This window comes from Camelus bactrianus, chromosome 26 (genome assembly GCF_048773025.1).
Source record: "Camelus bactrianus isolate YW-2024 breed Bactrian camel chromosome 26, ASM4877302v1, whole genome shotgun sequence".
Classification (NCBI taxonomy): domain Eukaryota; kingdom Metazoa; phylum Chordata; class Mammalia; order Artiodactyla; family Camelidae; genus Camelus; species Camelus bactrianus.
The window spans coordinates 2,456,847-2,482,631 of NC_133564.1; the positions used below are offsets into that span (position 1 = coordinate 2,456,847).

The window sequence follows — 25,785 nt, forward strand, 5'->3', positions numbered from 1 at the left end:
AGGTACCCTAACTCAGAAAGACACTTTCACCCCAATGTTCACAGCAGCACTATTTACAATAGCAAGATATGGAAACAACCTAAATGTCCACTGAAAGATGACTGGATAAAGAGACTGTAGTATATTTCTCCAATAGACTACTATTCAGCCATAAAATAATAATAAATTAATGCCATTTGCAGCAACATGAATGGAACTGGAGAATGTCATTCAAAGAAAAGTAAGCCAGAAAGAGAAAGAAAAATACCATATGAGATCGCTCACATGTGGAAACTTAAAAAAAAAAATCAAAAAACAAAGACACAAAAAGATAAAATTATCTACAGACCAGAAATCGACACAGAGACATAGAAACCAAACTATGGTTACCAGAGTGGAGAGGGTGTGGGAAGGAATATATTGGGAGTTCAAGATTTGCAGATACTGAGTATGTATAGAATAAACCACAAGTTTATACTGTATAGCACAGGAGAATATATTTAATATCTTATAGTAACTTATGTTTAAAAGAATATGAAAATGAATACAGGTATGTTCCTATTTAACTGAATTGTTGTGCTGTACACAAGAAACTGACACAAAATTATAAACTGACTAGACTTCAATGAAAATATTTTTAAATAGACCAAAAACGAAAAAAAAGAAAAAGGATATTATGAAACCAAAAGAATAAAGTACTGACTCAGGCTACAATATGGATGAACCTTGAAACTTTATGCTAAAATAAGCCAGACACAAAAGGACAAATAGTGCCCTTTAAAGTGAACTGTATCTAAGCGTTTACTGTACTACTTCTGTAAATTTTCCGGAGGTTTGAAGTCTATCAATATCAAAATAAAATGTATTATTCATTAAAATCATAAAACGCTTCCTCACAGGAGGGCTTTAATTATTAAATGCAGAAATGCATGTAAAGCTCCTGGAAAAACACTTTGCACGTCCACACACAGACACTGCTGTCACTGCCGCTCAGAGGGTGGTGCCAGCGCTGATGAGGGCTGCCTCCACTCGCTTCCCTGCAGACAGGAGTGAGGGCCTGGTCTCTGACAGGCAGGGTGAGCGTGACCCTGGGTCAGACACAGCCATGCCCCAGACTCTGCGTTACCCAACTTGCTTATACAAACTGCAACATGTAATGTAAACACGCTACAGGGATGTATCTTACAACACAGGGAATACAGCCAATGTTTACAGTAACTATAAATGGAGCATCTATTGTACACCTGAAACATATCATATTTTAAATCAGCTATATCTTTGTAAAAAATTAAAAAATAATTTAAAAATGTTATCACTTTAATATTCAATTCGGTTTTTAATTAACTACTAAACAGCTTAGAATGTATAAAAGCGTTTGTGTGCTGTTTGTTTACATATTTATTTACTTTCAGCCTCCTGCTAAAAGAGAAATTAAACAATTTTTTTTAAACACACCTTAACAACCATAACAACAAAAAGGCAAAACTGAGAGTGAAGAGAATTTGGAGATTCAATACTTAAATGAAACCTGGGGGAGGTAAAGTCATAAAAATAGATTCCCTGGAGTCAGGGCAAGTGTTAAAGGCCGACTAGAAATTCAGCTGTAAGATTCTTGGCAGCTAAAGCAAAAAGAAAAGATCATGGGGGGTGGTAGAGGGTGTGCTTAGCGTGCACGGGGTCCCTGGTTCAAGCCCCAGGGCTTCCACTAACAGATAAATACACCTAATTACCTACCCCCCAAAAGAGTCCCAAAGAAAAGAAAAAGAGACATTTCTTTCCAAAAAAACCTGATATTAAATTTGGATTAAGTACTTAAAAAAAAAAAAGAAATATAGAAAAGATGAATGACACTGTGAAGGAAAAGCCCAGCTGGGCTAACGAGCTAAGTCACAAATCTAAGTGTGATAAGTGTCGGTTTACTGATCTAAGTATTGCTGGGCTAACTCGTAAATCTGAAGTTTAGTGTCAGTTGAATGGGCTAATAAGTTAACTCGTAAATCCAAGGTCAACAATTGTCAGTAAAGTGATCTGTTCCAAATTCATAAGCTTCAGTGTACTGATTCCTTGCTTTTTGTTGTTTGAGCCTTATTGGCTAATAGCCCCTTACTTGTAATTAACCCTATAGAACCTCATGTGCAGGTCTTGGAGGTGCTCAGAGCTTCGGAACAGAAGCCCATCTGAGCCGCCGGCGTAATTAATCTCAGTGCATGTTTCTTGGCTGGCCTGTTGTTTCCATAACAACACAAGCGATAATGCCCTTGAGATAAATCTGTGATGGCTGCTGGCAGGTCCCCATGTCTCACGTGGCAAAATCTGAAACATCTTTCTCACCACTCAGAGTCATCATAAGCCCACCCCACACCTCCCGCTGTTAAATGCAGGAGCACAGGCAGGGCCCGGCCTTTGCTCTCTCTGTGTCATCACAGTGAGACAGGATGGAAGGGGCAGAGCACAGCCATTCAAGGAAGGCCACAGCAATTAACATCAAAATGGTGAAGGATTCAACCCCCAGTAGGCCTTGAGGCTCAGGATGAAGAGATTTAACTTCTAGCAGAGCTTGAGCTTCATCATACACCCATTGTAATAGTAACATGGTGAATAACATGACCCAAGGCACCATGGCAGTCCCAAGGCTAGCCACAAAAGGTCAAAGGGTGGGAAATGGCCAACTCCCTGGGAATCCCAGCCCTTTGCCCTTAGGCTGGTCCTTCTATATATTAGCAAATGAAACCCCAAGCCCAAGAAAACGAGCAACACAACGCCACCTCGCGGTCACCCCTCTCTCCCTCTTCGGAGAAAGCCCACAGTCTGTGGAGTGTGTACCTACTTTTAATCTGAGCACTCAAACCCCACACCTCGTGGCCTTTGTCTTGCCTTTCAATGTGTCTCTGTGAATAAATCTACCTTTCCTCAACACTGGCTTGCTCTTGAATACTTTACTGCACAAAGCCAAGGAACAAAATCTGGTGGGACACATCCCAGGGGCTCAACCAAAGCCTGGGACACAGCCCTTCTCATGCCTCTCGTTTTTTTCCTTGTATCAACAGGACTGGGTTGTGAAGGGAGCTCTGAGGCCCCAGCTAAGGGACAGAAGCTGCCCCCAGGGCTCGAATTGGTGGGCAGCCTCTTCCCCAGCAGGGGCCTTGGGGTCTGCACGGTTCTCTGTGTTTCTCTGTTGTGCTGAATCCCCAGCCACAGAGCGTTCTCCCTAGGCCTGTCCCCACAAAACCCTTCTCTCCAAAATACAAGCACATCATGTCACAGTCCTCTTGTTCAACCAGGAAATGCTTAACCCACTATTTCCCTCCACAGTAAAGTACCTAACTGTCCTCCCTCCCATCCCAACACTTCTTTCTTTGTGAGAACTCTGCACTCCCCACACACCATCCTGAACGCAGGTGCCTTGCTGGCTGGGACCGAGATGTTTCAGTCTCACACAGCCTGCATCCTTTCACTTTCCCCTTGTTACCATAAAAAAGCCTTTCCTGAGTCACCCACAAATCTGATTCTGAACTTCATAAAGTGCTGAGGTTGCAGTCACTGTGTGCATACCTCCCAGGTTTTGACTAAGTTTCCTTCACGAGATCTTCATTAAGGAGCTTCATCAAGATGTTGAAAGAGGATATTCTTACATCTGAGCGGAGGAGACTGCAAAAAATTTAAATGGCTTTGAAGAGAGAGTTAACCAGGGACAGAGAAGTCGCAGGTCCTAGTCAACAGTGTCATGAGGCAAAATGTTCTTCAAAGGCTCAGAGTGGCTTCTGAATGCAGAGGCGGCAGGGAGGAGGTGACACGCAGTGAGTGGGGTGAGTGACACAGGGTACGCTCCCCCAACTGGGGAAGAATTGGATTTTGTTCTAGTTTTCCAAACAAATACTTACTACCTTTTTCACCTATTGTCACATACCATTTCCTACGATTTAAGAATATCAATGACAGTCATTTGGGCCACTTGGGAGAAGCAACACGATGCCATTCACAGGGCTGGGACATGACAGCCACATCAGTCTAGGTTGAAAGACCAGTGGGGTTATTTCCATGGTGATTACGGGCATGCAGCAAACTCCCCAGCTTCAATGACCCCATCTCAAAGGTGGGGCAATAAAACTACCAAGAAAAGTGCGTGATGATTATGGAAGATATCTGTTTACTAGGTAAGTGCCCGTGACAGCTGCAGCTTAATGGGGAATTAGTATGATTAACAAGGCCCTGTCTACCTGGCCACACGCTCCCTGCCTTCCTGCCTTGGTGCAGCAGCAGAGTTTGTTTAGCTGAGATGAACGCCCCCAGAGCAGCCCCGACGGGAAAGCTCGCAGCTCTGCATTACGAGGCGTGTTCTTTCCTTCTCAGTGCTGATCACAGTTTGCTGTCATCTGTTTTTATATTTATCCCTTTTGTAACTTCCTCTCCTCCGGAGATTTTGCTCAAGCAGTGCAGGGCCAGGTGTGTCTTGTGGCCTGCCCGATATTCTGGGCTGGGAAAGAGCCGACCACACATCTGGCTCTGGTGCTGAACGGAGAGGGCAGAAGGCCCTGGGGCCCATGCTGAACCGAGGCCCCTGCACCCAAAATTATGGTCTGACTTTGGGCAAATTACACAGTCTTCTTTACCCTGAGATTCCTCATCTGTCCATGAAAATAACTTCCCATGGCTCACAGAGTTACCAAGATTAAAGGGAATCACCAAATTCACAACCTATTCAAGGGGCTACCAGTGCGCCCTCAACAGAAAAATGCTGACTTTACGGCTCTGACACACGCCAAGCGGGGCGGCCGCACACAGTGAACACTGCTAAGTGCCAGTGTGTTAAGTGCTTCATGAGTGCTACAATACTCTTTAGAACTTACAACAATCCCAGGAAGAAACGAATATTATCATGCCCATTTCACAGATTCACCAACAGGTTAAGAGAGGTTGCATTCTAGTCCAAAGACGTATGGTGAGGAAATGGCTATTTAAACCGGAATCTGGGCCCAGGCCTAGGCTCCATCTCTCTCCCATCCACCTGACAATTTGCCTATGAATTCCACCTGTCCAATACAATAGTTTGCAGCCGGCCAGCTCTTAAATGCAATGTGTGCCACCATTTGTCAATGTTGGTTAATTACCATAAACTGTTCTCAGAAACCACTACAGAAAAGAAAGGTGGACTTAAGGAATTCTGCATTGCGTTCTCCTGTAATGTGCAGAAAACCTTCCCTACACCACCAAATCCAAATGTATGCTTCTTCCATGTTTATGTTTGCACACGGCTTATTAAAGAAGAAGGTACCTGCAGTAATTCCATCTCGGTTGCTTTCCAAGGTTGCAGATTATCCATAATCAGTCCGTGAATGAAAATACTACAATGTGAATGAAAATACTGCAACCATGTCAGTAAACAAAGAATGCTGAAACCAAGTCATTAGCGGCTGCCGCCAACCCCCAGCGAGGACAGGCCTGCAGCCCAGCAGCTGCAGCAACTCACAATGGTGCCCTCTGAGCAGACTCAGAATAAGAAAGGACAGGATACTGGCCCTAGGTAGCTAGGTGCTTGTTTAAAGAATGAATTCAGGGAGTCCAAAATATTTGCTTCTTCCCATACATAGAAAAGCACTAAATTCTTGAACTTGAGATACCTGGCTTTCTTTAGATAACAAGCAATCTTTTACTGTTCCAACAACCTGGTCTTTGTTGTAAAGCTCCTATATATCCTAGCTCCTCCTCAACCTCTTGGGAGCAGTCCCTCAGAGAGATCTGAGTGGCTGTCATCACGGCTCGAGTCGTCCTGCCAAATAAAACATAACTCTTAACCTTTAGGCTGCACATGTATTTCAGTCAACAGTTTTGGACACCATGAAGGGACCCAGAGCAGACTTTCTCCACCTGAACTCTCCAAGTATCTAGAACCTTGGTACCATAAGTGGCCCTTTATGCCCATCTGCCTCTTCGGGGAGTCCAGATGAATTTGGGTGAGTCTCTCTTGGTTCTCGGAAATCACATATTGTTTGATGATCCTGAGTTTTATCTGGTGGTGTTTCCAGGTAACTGGCCCTCCAGTTGAAAGATACTGGGGTGAATTACCCACCCAGTGGAGACATACTGGGTGGGGCCTGGTTGAAAGATAACGGGAAATACCCACCTTGTGGAGACATCCGAAGTGGGGCTGGTGGAAACATACCAGGAAAATACTCACCCAGTGGAGACGTCCCGAGTGTGTCCAAGTTGAAGGACACTGGGTTCAGGGCTGAGTAGTTAGGTAAGAGGTTGTTCTAATGTTTTCCTCAATTTGGTTACCTCCATTGAATTTTTCAGGATAAAAGTAAAACTCTTATGAGTAACCTTTCAACTCCAAAAATGGGATCCTCATCCTGGCTGGTAACAGCTTTCTCTGTTGACAGAGAATCTTGCAGGAGTGGTAGAGGCAAAGACTTCATGCCATAGAGTTGTCCCTGAGGAAAATCTTACTAGCAAATTTATTCTGAGAACCCGACCTTACAATGTGGAATAGAACTTTCAAAAAAAAAAAAAAAAACAGAAAAGAAAAGAAAAAATGACAGATTGCCAGCCTCCAACTATTACCCCAGCCAGGTTTATGTACGTACAAAACTTACAGCATTAATTGGGAGTTAGAAAAAAAAAAAACTCACTATGAAATTAACTAACCAGGCCTGATAAAAAACATTTTTTGGAATTCTGAACTTATAAAAACAAAATCCCCGTTAGGGGGAACTTGGATTTCTCTTCCTGTGTCCTTGAAATGTAAATGTTTTATCTTTCTCTGGGTGTTTTAAGTGTGTGTATGTATGTATATATAAGTTTACTTTTTTTTTAAGGAAACCTTGGACTCTGCCATACAAAAGGTTCAAGTATTGTGTACATATGGTGGCCACGCAAATAAATTGGGATTCTAAGCAATTCTTTGTACCAATTGTCAGATATTTTGCCATCTTAAACTTTGTTTCATCAGCCTGGACCACAAAGGCCTTTAGCTTTTGAAGATTAAACCTTTGAATTTTATTTAGGCAACACCCCCACTCTCATGTGGAAGAGCCTCTTCATCTTATTGGTTTAAAATCACTATATATATATTATATATATATTATATAATAATAATATATATATTATTATATATATATATAATTGATGGCCATATGATGGATCCTTTAATTTGGAAAAACTTTTAAATTGGTGAAAGTTGAAAGAGATCTCATTATAAACAGCTGTTTTATTGGTATCTATTAAAATCAATTTTAAAGGTAGAAAAATATATCTAATGGTTAAGCTAAGAACTTAGTGAAAAAAATAAAACTGGTTTGAAAAGCTACATTTGTGTTTTTCCTTTCCGATAAATGGTTCTAGGGATGCTAATAAAAACTTAGAATAATTAATGTTAATTAGGTTGAATAACTGGAAAAAGGATTGTTAAAATGTCAAAAAATAAAAGATAAGGGGCTTATCCCAAGTGGATAAATATTTTTATATGGTTATTTTGAATGAGATAAATTAAATGGACATTTTTGGATTTAGGTACAAGGTTTTGATACTACACTACATAAAGTAAAAAAGAGGGCCAAAGAGATCACCTACTGCCCCCCAACATTAAAGTTCAAACAAGTCCGTTTTATTTGCCACAGTTTAAAATATATGTATATATAGACTGAAATACTTGATCAATGATTGGGACAGCAGACCAATTAATCAAATTAAAAATTGAGAAGGGTCTAAGCTCTTTGGCTGAAACTTGGGCATCCTAGAGACTTTTCTATAAAGTTAGATACAATGCACAAAAAAAAAAAAAAAAAAGGCTTCTGGCACTCCTTCTAGAAATAAGAATTATTGATTAAAACATAAATATTAAAATTAAAGGTATAAGATTTAATAAAATTGAGATAAAAGTCTGTAAAATTGGTATATTTAAATGGTCTTTATATAAAAGTTTTGCTTAATTATGTTGTGGGATAGATCTGTTTCAATGGAAAAACGCTTCCCCTTCTTGGTGTTATAATTCTGGGCACAAATCTGTCCCTCAGAAAATATTAATTGAACAAAGTAAAAGAAACCAACAGAGTTACATGAGCCGTCCAGTATAAGGTAAAACTAAAAACTAATATTCAGTGGCTAATAAAAAAATATAATAAGAGGTTTACCCTGGGTTTAACTTATAACTCAAGGAAAAGAGACCTTACTAAATGCCTTATGCAAGCTTTGGAAAACATGATAAATTAAACCTTAAGGTTTTAAAACACGGAATTCTTTGTTTACAGCTCTTCTCACTGATAAAAAAAATGCCAATTAAGGAGAGAAAATTGGGTCTGGGTGACAGAGCAGTTCTCTGGGGAATTGGAAGATTGTGCCTTTGTCTTGCAGATCAGAAATGGAAATACAGCAAACAGTGACCTAGGATTGAGCCTAATTAGCTCAACGAAATAAAACTTAAGGCCAAGAAATTTTTGGCATTTTAGAACTCAGAACTCTGACGTGTCCTTCAGACTTTGTCAAGAAATCTTAAATGTCTGTTTCATAAATAGCAAGCCTTAGTGATTTGAGCAAGCAAATTGACTTTACTCCAACTATTATTATACCTATCTTATAAGTAAGTTTTAAAGTGAAGCTATGAGATCTCTAGCTTTTGTCTGTTTATAAGACTGTGTACACATTATTGATGTGAGATATTTCTACAGCTAAAAAAATTCAAAGTCAAAGAGATCTGCTTAAATTGACGTAAAAAATAAGAGCTTGAAAATTAAGTATTTTTAAAATAAAAACTGAACAAATTGATTTTCAGTGTCACGTGAACTGGAAAATATTCAATATTAAGATAATATTTGATATTGTTTAGTTTAAGAATGTTCTAATTAATATAGACATCTTTAAAGACATCAATATTAAGTATAATGCTTTTACTGTACCTAGGTTTAATGAAAGTCAAATAAGATCCTGTTATATCTGTTGCAGATTTGTCAAGAAAAAAAAACAGTAATGTAGTGTGGTAAAATTTTAAGTAAATTAAATGCAAATGAGATGAGAGCTTTGGGTAAATTTTTAAAATATATTTTTAAAATGTATGCTTAAGATAATCTCTAAATGTTTGGTATCTTTTAATTCTAGAGTTGTGCTAAATTAAGTCAAATGATAGGATTTTATTAAATAGCTATGCCATTTTCAGATAAAATAAGATAGAAATATGAATTACTTAACATGTAACTTCCTCTTACAGAGAAAATAAAGGTGTTTAGAAATACTAATAAATGGATGATGCCACCCTGAAATAGTCTCTATTATTAAGGGAATGATCTCAGTATCCTAGGAAAGTAAGATAAATGTGCAAAGGAAGATATAAGAATGGAATTATATTTTGTTAATGAAAAATAGTGAATTTCTCCTGAAGCTGGTTACTTCTGAATGGAAGAGAAAATAAGGGACACACTAATATGAGTAGAGAAAGCTATGGAATGCTTGTGGAAGAGGAACCCTGAGGAAAGTTTCATATGTGGTCGGAATTGGCTAAGTTTAGAATCAACTTGGGCAAAGTAAATGAATCTTAGAAGTAAGCAGGTACAAGACTAGATTTGGTTTTCTCGCGGTTAAGAGGAAAAATTTTTCTTAAAATGTTAATCCACCATCAGTAACAGATTGTAAAGCTTCTTATACCACTTAACTTATCTGTTCTGCCATTAACTTTGACGCATTTTCTTGTTAATGAATTAGTACTACGTTACAGTGATCTATATGTTTATCTGACCAAGTGTTCTGAAAACCTTTAACAAGCTCCCCAAATATCAATTTCTAATTAAAGTTGTTTTAATCTCCAGTTAAGTTTGGGATGCTACAGAGGGCCCCTGAAACATCCCAAAGAGAGATTTTAATCTAGTAAATTTCATTTGGCATGCTAAATAACACGGTATTGTCAAATGAATAATAAATCTTCTAAGGTTATATTGTATGAGAAAATATTATTAATATAGATATTGTAGAAATTATATGGACTCCCTAAAATTCTGGTATATCTGAAATGTTACCAGTGATAATTCTGGGTATAGTGACCAGGTTTTTTATCGATTATAGTGTAACGGTGTTTAACCATGATTTTAAATATTTTGTCATTTATAGACAGTTAATGGTTGTCTTCTGATGGTTTTGCAAAATGCTTGCTCTTCAAGGAGATTTACTGATTTCTAATAAATTTCAAACTATAGCAGTGAACTAAACTGGGTAAGAAATTTTAAATTTCCAAAGAAAACTGTGATTAAAAGAATTAGTTACATGGGACTGAGTAAACTGGTGAATATGTTTATAAATTTTCATTTTGTTTAAAATACTACTGGCTTTTAACCTGTTTCCCAGACATAAAGAATCTCTTCTCTTTAAGCTAGCTATGATTCACAGCAATTTGATAAATTATACCTATGTAATCAGACTTGGAACAGTTATCTTTTCTCTCTATCTGATCCCTCAATAGACTAAAAACTCTTAAGTCCCCAGTGGCTCTATCAGACAAATGAGGAAGATCATCTCCTAACAGATATAGGAATCTCAAGGTATTTTAAGGATTTTAAAGAGAAAAGAATTTACCTAAATTTGTAAGGCAGAAATCCATGACAAGCCGTTGACGGGGCTTTCCTGGCATTAGCAAACATTATTAACATTCTACCCTGAGACTCCTAATTAAAAGTTCCAACACAGCCAATTTAAAAAAGCCTATATGATCAAATAATCAGACAACATGTAAATGAATTAATCTTGACATGGCTTTATTTGAGAAAAATTAGGATAACTTTAGAGAGAAAAAAGATTATATTTTAGTGGATATTAAATTCTAGTTTTGTTAATTGACGTCCGTATTTACTAACACACTTCCCAATCATTCCTTGCTGTTATGTCACATTGCTGTACAGTTTAACTGAATTATTAATAGGATACTCTAGCTTTGTTTCTGAAGCTTACTAATCTATCCTTGGGTAAAGTTCCAATGCCCCATGACCTGCAGCCAGGGGATTATACAAACTGGAACAGGCATGACTTAAAGAACTGTCCCCAACCTGAATAGAAGGACCCTTTATCAGGTACTCTTAAATAGACCATACACACCAAAGCTGAAGGAAACGGACTTTCGGGTTCATTTCCTATCAGAAATAGCCCCTGCAATGCACTGGCCTATAGAGCACTGCTCACCTTAAAACAATGCCCAAATGGAGAAAAAGCTACCAGGCCAGGATGAGAAGAAGACGATATCTGAGGTAGACAGCTGACCCAAGACACCGTACCAGGGCTGCATAAAAATTACTGTGATAATTTCTCCTACCTTTGATTATGAACTACTCCAATTGTTAAGTTTATGGTAAATTCCCTATGTCTAGTTCTTCTGTGTTACCTTGGTGGGTTTCCCTACTCCAAGCTCTAACTAGATAGCCCTCAGAAACGTTATTCTAAAAAGAAATTATAGTTCTGTTTAGGCCTCTTTTGATCTTACAAGGTGGGAGACCTCACCTGACCAATTAATACCTGCTCTGAGACTGACCATAAATATGAACTTTCTCATAAGATCACTCAAACTCAATCAGAAACACAAGCAAAATTTTAACCCCAAAATACAACTTCCCGACTATTAAATTCTTAATCGTGACTTTATTAACGTTACTAGCTGTATTACTTATATCCTGTCTATTTTATAAAATTGTCTGTTACATTTCCCAAAGTGTAACTAGGCCTACAAAATTGATGATGTCTAAACATCTTGAAGAAATAGATAAAATTTATAACCCTGAATAAAGTAATTGTAATAGTGTGATTCTAGGTATGGGAATGAGCAATGAAGGGAAAACACTTCCTGGATCATAACAAACAAGTAAGACAGGTGATCCAGAGAATTTTTAGTATCAACAGGGCCTGATAAAAAACTAACACCTTGAATGGCAACTCAGAAGATTCTTCACCTGAACTAGGATTGAGCCATCCTAGCACCATGGGACAAAATTGGTCATGAAATGTCTCTCAAAATATTGGCAGAATTTAGGACCAAGGGGGAGCACTGTGAATGAAAATACTGCAACCATGTCAGTAAACAAAGAATGCTGAAACCAAGTCATCAGCTGCTGCTGCCACCCCCAGCGAGTGCATGCCTGCAGCCCAGCCTCTCAGCCACTCACAGTATTGCCCTCTGAGCGGACTCAGAGTAAGAAAGGACAGGATACTGGCCTTAGATAGCTAGGTACTTGCCAAAGGGATGAATTCAATGACACAAAAGTTTGCTTACTCCCATACATAGAAAAGCACTAAATACTTGATCTTGAGATATCTGGTTTTCTTTAGATAACAAGCAATATTTTATTGTTCCAACTACCTGGTCTTTCTTGTAAAACTTTTATATATCCTAGCTCCTCCCCTACCTCTTGGGAGCAGTCCCTCAGAGTGATCTGAGAGGTTGCCATCCCGGCTCGAGTCCTCCAGCCAAATAAAACATAACTCAACATTTAGGCTGAACGTTTATTTCAATGAAGTCCCAGAATAGACACAACTCATCAATTCTGTAATGGAACACACTGGATCAGGAAACAAAAGCGTGTTTTAGTCTGGAAAAACTACGGTTTCCTCTTTTTTCTTGTCATTATACAATCCCACCAGAACTCATTAATTTGCTGTCTGCTCATCTGGCAACCAAACACAGAGAAGAGTCAACTCAGCAGAGTGCTTTACTCGGGAGAACACCCCGCAGCAGCACTGCAGGCTACCTGCCCTCCCGCACGCTCTGCTGACCCTTGGTGTCCTCTGAGAAGACCAGGACAACAGAGCTGTTCCCAATAGCTGCAAAGTCCCACAAGTTAAATAAATCATTTTATTTTATACGATATTTTACGTATATACCCATCTCTGAAAACAGCTTTACTAGAAGCCCAAATCTTCAGCATCAATCTGGAAAGGCAAATCCGGTCCGCAAGGGAAAACAAGACTTAAGACGAAGCTAAGGCTTCCAAAGTACTCTCCACGACCTAAGGCCTCCAAAGTCCCATGCAGGACCTTCAACCAAACTGCCTGCAGGCCTGCAGCTGCAGGCGGCAACATGTCTGCTTTTAAAGCAACCCCTTCCTGCCCTCAGGCACTACAATGTCCCTCTACGCCCTCCCTTCTCAGGGTAAGAGCAGCCGCTGCAGAACCTCACAGGGCAGCACTGACAGGACTGGACAAAGAGGATCAGAGCAAAACTAAGCCTTCTGATGACACGAGCTTGTCACTCTGTCACTTTACAGATGAAGATATATATATATAGAGAGGCGGGGTGATCTTGCTCAAAGTCACAAAGCTAATAAGTGGCAAAGTCTATAACTCTGCTCTTCCCTCCGGCGTGACGCCCCAGCTGGGACGCCCACAGGGTTCTCTCGTGCCTGCCTGACCAGTCCTTTACTGGCATTCATAAAACACCACAGGGTCTGACCCTAGCCTAATTTTTCAGCATCTTATCCCTGCAGTCTGGCAGGAACAAGCGGTTCGGGCCATTGTATGACTTCTGGCTCCCAGAAGCCTCCGTGCTCAGGCTGGTCTTGCCTGTGCATCCAGCACCCTGCTCAGAGGCTCTTCCTCCCCTGCAGGAGGACGTTTCCACTCTCCGCATGACATCCCCTCAGGGAAGCCCTCTTCTCACCCTCAGCTCAGCAGGTGTCCCAGGCCACATCCCGAGCTGCCCCATTAGGACTGCGGGTGCCCAGGTTTGCTAGTCAGACCAGCAGCCTCAGAGCCAGGGATTATGCCCGGGTCACCCTGCAAACCTACTGCCCGCCTCACAGCCCCCAGCCAGCAGGTCACCTGGAAGTCGCAGCAAGTGCCCCACCCAATCCCGAAGTCTCTTCATTTGCCAGCACCTCTGATGAATGGTCTCCAAACTTTGGTCAGTTTTGCAAAAAAAAGCAGCTTCCACTGTGAAGCAGGGGGTTTTCTCTTCTGCTCCCCATCCTTACTGGAAACGTCTAGGGAAATGAAAAGGCCTTTTCTTAACCCTTTTCTGATGACACCCTCCCACCCACAATACTCACATGCTCAAGAGCTTTGGGTCTACCTGATTTTGTTTCCCTTACGCTAAGGGGCTCAAAACACTGCGGGAATCTTTCTCTTTTGAGGGTATTTTTACTAAGTTTATCGGCTTTAATCTATTTTTGTCTCTCTCTTCAATATCCCTAGAAGTTGCCACTTCTTATTCCCTTCAGCAGCCTCCCTCCCAACATCTAGTCTAGGAAATCAGCTGTGATGAGGGGCCGGGGGGAAGTCACAGAAGATGCAACTAAGGCACAGAGAGGTGACTTAATTTGCCCGAGAAGATCAGCTTCAAGCCCCAACAATGTGTGTCACGTCCCTCTGTTTAACTCTTATGCTAAGCAAGCGATCTATTTGTAGATTATGGTTATAAACAGATGAGGTATGAAAATACATACAAGGACACACATCAACTCTAAGATGTTCATTATCTCCACTATTTTGTTTCTATTTATTTTATTTCTATTAAAAAAATTTAAGAACCTATGCAGTCAATATAGCAAAATGTTACTGGGCTTTAAATACAGAATATAGAGGTTTTAAGTGTGTCATTACTCATCCTTATTTGTATGTTCACAAGACAAACTGAATTGAAAGTCTCTCTCCCCTCCCCCTACTCACTACTGGCTCTCACCTGAGCTTCCAAACCACACATATAACAGCCTTTCACTTTACCCACAGCTGTACTCATCAGTTATCCCCCAGAAATCCCTCTACAGCTTTCCCTCCTCAGAGCACAAATGGACCATCATTTACCTCATTAATCCACCCAGAAACCTGTTCCTTCCTCCATCCTACCTTCACAGACAGCATTCATCCTTTCCTTTTTACCATCTAAACATGCCTTCAATCTGTTCGCTTTTACACACTGACCGTCCAACCGGTCAAGTGGAAGCCACCAACACTGCCCACATGGACTCACGAGTCTCCCAAGTGGCCCCAAAGCCACTCTCCCCTACTTGAGACAAATGGGATTCTGTCACTCCCACGCTTTTAGGACTGATTTCAAACCCACTGTTCTTAGAAGAAAGTCAAGTTCTTCACCTGATGAAGGTCTTTGCCATCAAATTGTCAGCTCAGGGAGGGCAGGACACGCCCTCTCCCCTAGGACCCGCCCTCTGGCAGAGCATCAGCATGGGAGGACCTGCTGAGCTACACCAGCCTGTATTCTAAACCTGGTCTTGAGTTCTTAGCAAACTGCTTCACTTATCCATACAAATCCAAGGTAGATTAGAAAGATTTTAGATGTTGAGCTAGACTATTGATTTGGGGATTTTGCACTAGCAACCTGCAAGTACATGTTCTAATGATTCTGTCTTCTTAAAACCACACCCAGATTTAAGTAGTATTTGTGGAATGTCTTCGGAGTAAAAGGGACTGTACTTATACAGACTATGTTTTATACCATGAACAACGCTGACAGGGTCACAAAAGGAACCGCCTCACAAGTGACAGAAGACAGGTGAGAGGCATATAGCAACAGGTCACAAAGATGGTAAGAGCAAAGTTGTTTCTCCAACCCCCCAAAAAATTTTTGAAAGAACCGAAAACTCTGAATTTTGAAAGTAAAATACTATCATATAAAGAAATAAAATAATCCTCTTCATCAGGGATTCAAGATCTGACTCCAGAATTTTTAGCATGCCATATTGAATCCAAGCACAGAAAAATCAGATGGACTAGTGGTGATTAAGTTCCAGGAAAACTGCAGTAATTCCTCCACTTGTAAAAGGACATAAACTCACCTGTCGAAGATGAAAGAAAACCGCATTCTGGAGAAATTCGGAAGCTCCCAGGCTCCGCTTCTGGATGGCAAGGACATGGACAGCTTCGAAGCATGCTTCTAACTCAGTCACCAGCATTCTTACACTGCAGGGGGAAACGGAGGCCCTCAGTCAAGAGCAGAGGTGTTCCTGTCGTGTCTCGCAGGCCGTGCCTCGGGGACTCATTGCCCTGCAGCAGCCTGGCCCCAGGCGAGGACCAGCAGCATGGCCCACCCAACCAGGAGGTGCACTGTGCTTGAGAAAGCCCATCCCCGATGGGGGCAAGAGTGGCTGGTGGGTTTGAGTGAACATATAAATGCCCATAGAAATATGCCTGCATTCATTCAAGTGGTACAAAGAACAGTAGCAGGCTATTTAACAAAATTTCAACTGTCAGTGGAAATTTACCATTCCTTTCCACTTGTCCCCTGCACTCTGTGACAGGCTTAGGCTCTCTCACACCGGCAGCTCTGATGCAATAGTTGTGAAGTCGTTTTACTTTGCTGCAAGTGTCCTCGCTTCCCGTGTGGCTGTGACTGTCGTCTCTTAACACAGTCAGATGTCTTCCTGGATCTCTCCGTGCGTTCCTTGCTCCTGCTCCTCAGATCCTAAGATAAAGGGCAAGTGAAGACACATGACCAGAAAAGGCACTGTGGACTTGAACGAAGTCCTCAGTGATCCCCTAGGTGAGTGCTGCCCACCCCTTACCTTCGATTCTCAAGGTTCTGCCCAGGGTGACATCCAGACAGGAGAGCGTCCTGGGCCAATTAAAAGCTGTGTGACTTGGGCCCTGGGACAGGTGCAGGAGCTGGTTCCAGAGCCGTGCCCTTCCCCACCTCTGCTCCCCTCTCTCCCAAGGACCCACTGCCAAGCCCCCAGGTTCCCTGATATTCTGTCCTTCTCTTCTAATCTAATCCAAGCCCTTTTCCTCTTCCTTTATTCCCTAATTATCACCAGCTGTAGTGGTTTTTCAGTCACAGTATCTGAAAAAATTTCCGGCAGCTGAAAAAGAGGTCTCCAGATGTCAATGCCCATATGCTGGTTCCTGAAGAGAGCCCCTGGTTATGGGGTCCCTCACCAACACCCACGGGGCATCAGACATGTTGCAGAGTCGACCACCCCAACAAGAGTTTGCTGTGACCCCAATGCCCGCACAGCATCCATGCTTTCATAAATGTATTTGGCCCACTTATCCGTTACTAAGAAGCAAAAGTAAAAAAATTGCTCATGTTTCTTACTAAAATTATTTATGTGGTGGAAAAAGAAATTATAATAGAAAAGAATAAATTTGACTGCATGTTAGATCTGTTCCTTTGTCTTTAAACCTTTGCTGTTTTCTAGGCTCAGACTTGGTAGCGCTGTACCTTTTGTAAGAGAAAGTTGCCTTTAGCCTGAAATATCCAGTAAAGCCTATTCTCCGGGCTCAGAGCTTTCACGATGTTAACTCTTCTGCACTTATGTTGAGATGGCAAGTTGCAAAGTAGAAAATCAACTTTGGTTTTTTTTGGAGGTTTTAGAGTGGCACCATGATTTGACCCACGTGGACAGCTGCAAGAACAAAGAATTCCAAGGAGAAACAATTCGTACCGCAAGAAGTTTGCAACAACCAACCACATCCCCGCCCCTTTTTAGTATAAAAGCGGACTGATTTCTGACTTGGGGGAGACGGTTCTCCAGTATGTCATTCAGCCATTTTCTGGGTCTGCCAGCTTTTCAAATAAAGTCACTATTCCTTGCTCCAACACCTCAATCTCCCGATTTATTGGCCTGTCATACAGCAAGCAGTACGAGTTTCGACTTGGTAACAAGATGACTGCATTGGAGGTAGTATGTCTCCACTCTTTCCTCGTTTCCAATATGTAACATGCACATCATTTATGATCTAGTGCAAATAATTCATCAAAGACAACCACAAAAAGAAACTACACTCACCTAGCTATCAACACTGAAGTCAAAACCTATCAATTTTATATGCTGTTTAACAACACAACTAAAAAACCTAACATAGGGAATTGATTCCACAGATATAAAATTATTTCTACTCCTTCAAAACCTTTTTTTCTTTTCTATTTTATTTTGTTTTGCATGTTGAAAAGAAAATAAAAGACAAATCATTTTATTTCACGTATTTTGTTATAGCTACATAATTTAAATAATACAAAGATATTTAAATTGCAATAAAAAATTGTTCATATATTGTACAAAGATATATACACAATCAATGTGGATAAGGAAAGGAATGTACATTTACTAAAAATCCACTGCACATCCAATATTTTACAAGCATATCCTGGAATATAAGCTCTATGATCCAGGGGTCCCCCACCTGCATTCCCACTGCTGAGTCCCTCAGTAATCTTCTACCAAGGCACCAGCATAGAACCACGCGATCAGTATTTTAGGTATAAATGAGGGAATTAGCTCATTCAATTCTAAAACAAAAACCCTAAAATAAATACTGAACTTATTTACAGATAAAGAAAATTGGACACAAACAATACAGTTTCTTCCCCAAGTTCACAAAGCTAATAACTGGTAAAGGCAAGATTTGAACTCATCTGTCTGATTCTAAAAACTAAGGTGGAAATCCCTTTCGACTGGGGAGGGTCCAGCAGCACAGCCTATCACCCTATCTTTGTTCAGATCTAGCCTTAGACAGCCTGAGACAGCACCCCATTCCTATGGAACTTGAGGGCAAATGATAACAACAAGGATTTTATATCCAGTAGTTTCTTAGGTATCATTTATATAAACTGTCAGCAGGACAGCAGAAAAACTCTGGGAAATATGAGTGGGTCCAGGGCTTTTTGCTGATTAGAAACTCAGTCTTTCAGGACAGAGTGACCTTCCCATGAGACGCCACATGGACCTTAACTAAAGGCAGCTGAGCAGTGAAAACTAGCAAGACCCTGGAACTCAAGAAAGAAGGATCCCTGCCATCTCCCGCCCTGTTGCCTCTTCATCCACGTGGACACGAAGACAGAAGACCCGGGTTCTTGTCCAAGTTACACCATCATGGATTCTCACCCATAAAAATTTACGACTCTATGCTGTCCTAAGTCCTTTCCAACTCAAATATGTTGACACCAATATCTCAGCAGAATGTCTATGTCTCCACATCCTCTCTTCTATAAGAATAGTTCTATGGCCACAAAGCAGAAATCCAATTAAAAACACCATGCACTAAGCAAGGTGAAAGTCTGCGTAAGAGACTTTGCTCTCACGCTCAGTGAATGAAAACTCAGAAAAATTGGTCCTTCTCCCTCAGCAATTTGTAGGTATGCTGATTGTGTGTGTGGGTGGGTGTGCGTGTGTGTGTGTAAATCAAATACAATGACGTCTGGGATCTGTACAGATTTTTTTTAATTTACTGTCATTTCATGAGGATGAGACACCCTTTAAAGTAATTTGAATCTAGTGTTCTGAGAGAGCCTCAGGATCTTTTGGTTGAGGAGGGGAAAGGAAAGGAGGAAAGAAGTAAATGAAGCAAAGGAGTAAGAATACTGCAGGGGAAAGGCAAGACATTAATTTTGTTCCTACTTGCATCACAAACAAATTACGGACTGGCTTTGCCCCGATGTCCTGTGGAGCACTGAGTTGCAGATGAAGAGGTGACAGCCCATTTCTCACTGAGCTTGTGACTGTACGTGGCATCTTATAGAAACAAATCATTTATCCTGATCAAACACTCTAGCAGCAGGCCGTAATTCTCATATTTTGAGAGATAAGAAAATAGGAGTTCAAAGATGGTAGATAACTTGTCAAAAGTCAGAGGACCAGTAAATAAGAGAGGATGAATTCAAACTCAGATCTGAATGCAGAGTCTTATCTTCCCACTCCCAGGACTGGAAAATCCTTAACACACAGACTCCCCAGCTCCCCTGCAGTGTTCCTGGCACCAAGCATTTCCCATGGCGATGGACTCCAGTTCTCACAGACACAGCGCTCTGTGCAGCCAATGACCTTGATCAGACCTTGATCATCTACCTGCCACGCCTACCAGGCTTCACCATACAGGTAGGAGAGCTGGCTTTCAAGTGCATACAAAGCCACCCCTGGTCTAACCTGGGCTCTTCTGGGGCTTCTCCAGCCTAAATGCAGCCATGAAAGTGCTCACAGTTTGTACATGAGCCACACTACCTCTCTCCATCTGTCTCAACACCTATACTTCTTAGCTATGACCATTTTGATAATATTGGAAACAAATTTTTAAAAACACAAAAGAAAGGATCCTGGAACAATTACTTAATACTTACAATTTTAAATGATTTGTTACAAAGTGAGTATTTACAAACCGAATCTGCCTTCCTAGGTGTCAGTTTAAACAGTTAAAAAATATAATAGCAAAAAATTCTCACTTAAAAAATTAACAAAAACATCAACAATAATCTGGAAAAAACTCAAAATTAATGCCCATGTTGTACATGGAGAAAACTACAGGACTGTACTGAGGGGTAAATAAGAGGTGTGAATGTAGAGACATCAACATATTGCATGGAGGAAAACAGTTTTTTAAATATGGATGTTCTCCTAAAAATAAATCAAAACTTAATAAATTTCCCATGAATACTCTTATCAGACTTTTTTTTTAACTTGAACAAAATATTTTAGAATTCTTCAGGAATAATAAAGTCATAATAATAGCCAAGAAAGTTTGGGATGGAAGAAAAGAACAAAAAAAAAATCGCACTGTCAGATAATAATTAATTTTTACAATATGTAAAATATAGCGTTGGAGTAAGGAAGTAAGATTGACAGAAATAAAGCATGAGCTCAAAAAGAGACTCTAGTCTACATAAGTATTTTATACATGTGGGATTTCAAATCGAAGAGCAAAGTATGAATTCGATAATTGTCCTGGGACAGAGAATCACCTGGAAAGAACAAATTCTATTCCTGTCATAATGACCACAAAAAAAATTACAGATAGTGATGTAAATATTAAAATACTAATAACAGCAAATACAAATCTTTGCTCACATTAATTCAACTTCCCCTCACTATAACAAGTACTATTATCATCTCCATCTTAGACATTAAATAAACCTACATAAGAGATTTATACCATTATAAGAAAGTATTTCTAAGAATAATAACAAAGTTAAAACCCAAAAGGAAGACATTTACTATCTTAAGAATATTTTGAGCCACAACAAAAATAAACCTACTGAACAAAATGAAACGAAAGAAATGACAAGGAAAAACTCTGTAATAGATGTTGATGAAGACAAGGGATTAATGTTCATAACATACAAAGAGCTGTCACAAAGCAAAAAGAAACTTCCTCACTTAAATTTGTGCAAAGGACAAAATGGATCATTCACTTTTCAAAAGTCAGATGGCTAATCAGTGAAAAATGCTCAATACCTCACTGGTCATCAAATGCAAACTAAAACAATGAAAAAGCACTTTTGCTCATCTTATTGGTAAATATTTTTAAAATATATTGTAGCTAGTGTCCATCTGTGGGAGAAAAAACTGTGAGCGACCTTTTTGGAGGATGACATGTCAATGGATATGTAAACTCTGAAAAACGTGTGTACACACTGATTCAACCCCACTTCTAGGAATCGTTTCGTTTAGAAAAAAAATCAGTTCAAATAGATGTACTGTTTACACTGGTGGGAAGAAAAGCTGAAGTGAAATCATATCCAGCAGTAGAGAATTGGTTACATAAGTAATTCTACATTTTTCATTCCACATTGGAGAAGGAATTTCTAGTCACTTGAAAGTAGCCTGTGATGAACGTAAATGTCACATCCAGGGACTAAATTTCCAGAAGAATTAACTAAAGGCATGCTCATACAAGATCACAGGAATATCTGTTAAAGAAAGATGCCAGTAAAACATCCTTTCTGACAGTGGAAAATGGAGAAAACTTAAGTGTCCACCATCAAGACAATGATGCGGTAAATCACGGCGAGTTGGCACTGAGGGTGCCGGCGTTTCCCCGTGGCCCAGGGCCTTGTCCACAGCACTCTCCCACCAAAGGTGTCCTTGCACAAGAGACCACACCTGCATATCAGGAGATCCCTCCAGTCTATCTGAAAGGACTGGGTGAGTCTGGAGTGGGAGGACGTCTATGATATACCCCTGAGTGAATAAAGCGAGCTGCAGAAAACATATAGCATGGCCTTATTTTTCAAAAAAGCATATATACACACATATACATAGATTTCTCATATGTATGTATGTATGTATGTATGGGTATATATATATGTCATAGGCATAAAGGTCATGAAATATATACACCACATTGGCAACAGCTTTTACACTCAGGAAATAATGGGAAGTGAGTTAGGGGCCTTCCTGTACCACCACAGTTCTCTTTTCAGTATTTCAGTTAAGTACACTTGGAATTTAAAAGTTTATTTAAGCCCGAAGTAAAATGGACGATGCCTCCACAAGACATAATGCTATAATGGTCATTAAAAATCATGCCAGGAGAGATAGAATATTGTAGAAAAACATGTAATAAGCCGAATGGAAAATGGAGGTCTCCACACAGTAAACAGGCACAGAGTGCTCACTGGTTTTTATGACAGAGCTGATACTCACTGATGAAAATAACAGAAAGTAGATGTTAAAGTGTTAATTAGTATTTCTGACTAGTGGGACCTGGATAGCCGTTTTTGTCCCTTTCTTCAGACTTATTGCATTAAATATACATTATTTTTCATCTGAAAAAAGCATTTTTAGATGTGTAGTACCACACATTGGAGAATAATACACGAGTACTTACAGAAACAAATAACTAGGAGACACTGCAGCAGCGCCACACAATGTAGAACGGGCGATCCTGATTAACACCGTGCAGTTACATAAGGACACACAAAGTGAGAGCACCTGCTGTAACAGGGCGCGGCCCCCTTCTATTTGTCACCTGTGTCTTCAGGGCTGAGTCAGTTCTGAGCATGGCCAGTGTCAGTGTTGGTCTCTGGATGGATGCCACTGGATGTGAGGGCACCTGCAAGCCGAGAGGAATAACAGAAATCATCCTCTGCCTTTTCTGTCTTGTTTCTTTGTTACTTTAAATGAGAGGCATAAATAAGATAAACTGTGTATCTTCCCTACTGAAATTTCAGTAATGAAACCGTTTTCAAAGGTTTTCAAAGGGTTCACAACTTATATTCTGCCTATAACCGTCTTTTCATCAAAGCTTCATATTTATTAAATGTTAATTAACTCAGTTAATTAACTCCCTGTTGAAACCTTCTACTATAGAGCATGAAATGCACTATGTGAAAGGACCACGCCTGCAGTGACTAGCTTGGCTGTCTTGACGGCAGTGCAGTCAGCCCCCAACATCCCGTGGCTCTGAGCTCCTGATGCTGCTAAGAGAGCACGCTGCCGCCTCAGATGGAGAGAAAGTGTGAAAGCATTTCCTGAAATCTACAGCACTGAGAAAACATAACGGACAAATCCCAGGCTCCTTTGAAGCTGTCATTTTCGGTTTCTGGCCAACCACAGTCAATGAGCAGAACCACCTCATTCCCGAGCAATGGCACTCACTTGGTAAGGAGTTCTGAAGAAATTTCCAGGTATAGAATGTAACCAACTATACGTAGAACTCTGACAAAAGAAACAATGCAATACCCTGATTTTGGAAGACACTCAGAATATTCTCCTAAGCCTTTGTAGCTGGAAAGGTTGGGCTTCTCATGAGCCACTTATTTATTTCACAGCCAGTGAGCATCTCCCACAAACCCTGTTAACCTGTGTCTGCTGGGAGCCTCAGGCACACTCTTGCTGTCGATCTTATAAGTCACAGGGCAGAGGTGTGTGTCTCACGGCTGCAACCCTCAAACAGGCTCGCCTCCTAGCCTCGGAGTTTGAACTTGGCCCCATTTTCTAACCTGTTTATTTGGTATCTGTTCTTCTGTAAGCTGCCTGAAATGCTTTTTGGAACAAGTCAGAAGAATGAGTGGGTAGAGAAATGGACAGATGGGCAGGTGAGAGATGGGCAGACCGAAAGAGAGACTCCAAGAAAAGGGGAACAAATAAAATTTCCTGTGCAAAACCCTCTTCTAGTCAGGGAAGGAAACCACCACGGAGAAGAGTGAAGAGGCAGGTAGGTTAGGACTGTTTCCTGGATTCCATGAAAAGTCACACCAAGAGATGAGAGGGTAGAACTATAAATAATAAAAGGAAAAAAGCACACATGCTTGAAAAATATATCTACAATATGTACTTTCTAAAGAATAGATTCAAATCAGCAGGGCCCAATACCACAATTCTTGGGTATTTACAGAAATGAGAATCCCATCTCCAAACCACAAGGCATCCCTTTGGAGCACTGCGAGTCTACACGGGACAGTCATAAAGCCATCACCGCAAAATTTATGCTATCCTGCACTTACGAGGAACGAGCAGTTGTGCACGCGTGACAGTTTCAACCCACAGCACCTCTACGGGGGAGGGAAGCCTAGCGAGCCCCATCTCTGCAGGACAGAAAACCAGTCCTGGAGAGCCTAAGCCTACATACCAGTTCTCCATCTCACAGGACTGGTCACTCCAGAGCAGGACTCGAACTCGAACACACGTCTATAAGCACGATATTATCATGCTTTGTGTGATTTTTGTGTGTATAATACATTTGTTTCTGGCATGAAAGGATATTTAATAAATAATTGATTGCCTTGTCTATCTCATTAGCTCACAATCAATCATTATACTGTTGAATTGTACTCTTTTCCTCTGGAGAACAGAACGGAAAGAGCGGGGGTCAGAATGAGGTGGAGCTCCATTCTTTATCTGGTATCTCATCTCATCCAAGTCCCCAACCAGGGAGAAGGAGCCAATGTTCTCTTCATCTTTTAAAGAGAGAGCTCCACTGATGATGACTTACTCAACCCAAAAACCAAGGCTGGGGGAAGGGCACATGTAGCAACCAGAGCAGTATCAGATGTAGGAAAGTGAAAAGAGCTCACGGGAGGGCTCAGGGGGTCAGCCTGATTTAATTTCAATCGATAAAAGATACCACACTGTAAAAACACTAGCATGCAATAGATTTGTTCTTTCTTGACAAGTTTCCACAGCCCACATGTAACATTATCGTGAACCAGTGAAAGGAAGCGTCTACAGATAGGGAAAATCAATGCCACAGGCAGGCTGAAACACAGGCTGGAGTTTAGGAAGAGAAAGGGCATAGTTAAGAATTGGGGAAAGGCTGGAGGAAAAAATCACAAGGACTCTCAAGCATCATCCTACAATCATATAATCATTCATTCAAGAGAGAGTTACTGAGGTCCTATTTTGTGCAAGATTGTACACAAGGCAAAGCAAGAGCACAGCGACCATGTTGGCAGCAACGTGAGGGGCTAAAATACACTTCTGATCCCGGTACCTTGCACACTTGTCCTCAGTATAAAGGCAAAGAAAAAAAGTAAAATAATATTCTGTAAACTCAAAGCATTGCTGAAAAAAATTAAAGAAGTCCTAAATACCTGGACAGACACTCCACGTACATTCCTGGATCAGAAGACAGTGCTCTTGGAATGGCAGTGCTCCCCAGAATGATCCGTATATTCTACGTGGTCTCGATCACAATCCCAGCGGGCTCCTCTGCAAAAACTGTTTAGCTTCTGTTATAATTCATATGGGAATTCGAGGGTCTCAGTAACCAAAACGATCTTGAAAAAGAAGAACAACATGAGAGGACTTGTAATTCTCAATTTGAAATTTTACAACTGTATCTCTAGGTGAGATTAGAGGCCATTTTTAAGTTATTACTGTGTTTATCCTTATTTTCTAAATTCTCTAGAATGAATATAATTGTTATAATAAGGAAAATAAAAAGTAAGGTATCTTTTAAAACATGCACACCGATTCATTCATTGGAAAAAATGTATTTTAACTATAAAGTGGTAAACAAATATCTAGTGAAAAAGGACTACTTAAAAACAAGAGTGCATTTACATTTTTAAGAAATTGAAAACTGAAAAGCACAAACACATCAAGTTTCCAGGGAGACAAATACAACATATTAACACTTATTTTCAAAAATTCTAATTGAACAATGAAAACTCAAGAAATGGAA

General features: G+C 40.4%; 1 protein-coding gene across 46 annotated transcripts in view; it reads right to left on the reverse strand.

The window, feature by feature from the left end:
• The window catches only part of LOC141575151 (uncharacterized), a 188,902-nt gene that overhangs the window by 12,106 nt on the left and 151,011 nt on the right, over window positions 1-25,785 (reverse strand). For 42 of the 46 annotated variants that reach the window (XM_074353747.1, XM_074353735.1, XM_074353745.1 and 39 more), the window contains 5 exons: window positions 25,193-25,378; window positions 22,489-22,713; window positions 17,111-17,294; window positions 16,155-16,354; window positions 15,729-15,852 (listed from right to left, as the gene is read on the reverse strand). The gene's annotated coding sequence lies outside the window, so the exon portion shown is untranslated. Of the gene's footprint in view, window positions 1-13,758; window positions 13,920-15,728; window positions 15,853-16,154; window positions 16,355-17,110; window positions 17,295-22,488; window positions 22,714-25,192; window positions 25,379-25,785 lie in introns of all 46 variants that reach the window. The other 4 variants (XM_074353726.1, XM_074353728.1, XM_074353730.1 and 1 more) reach the window with 4 other exon arrangements.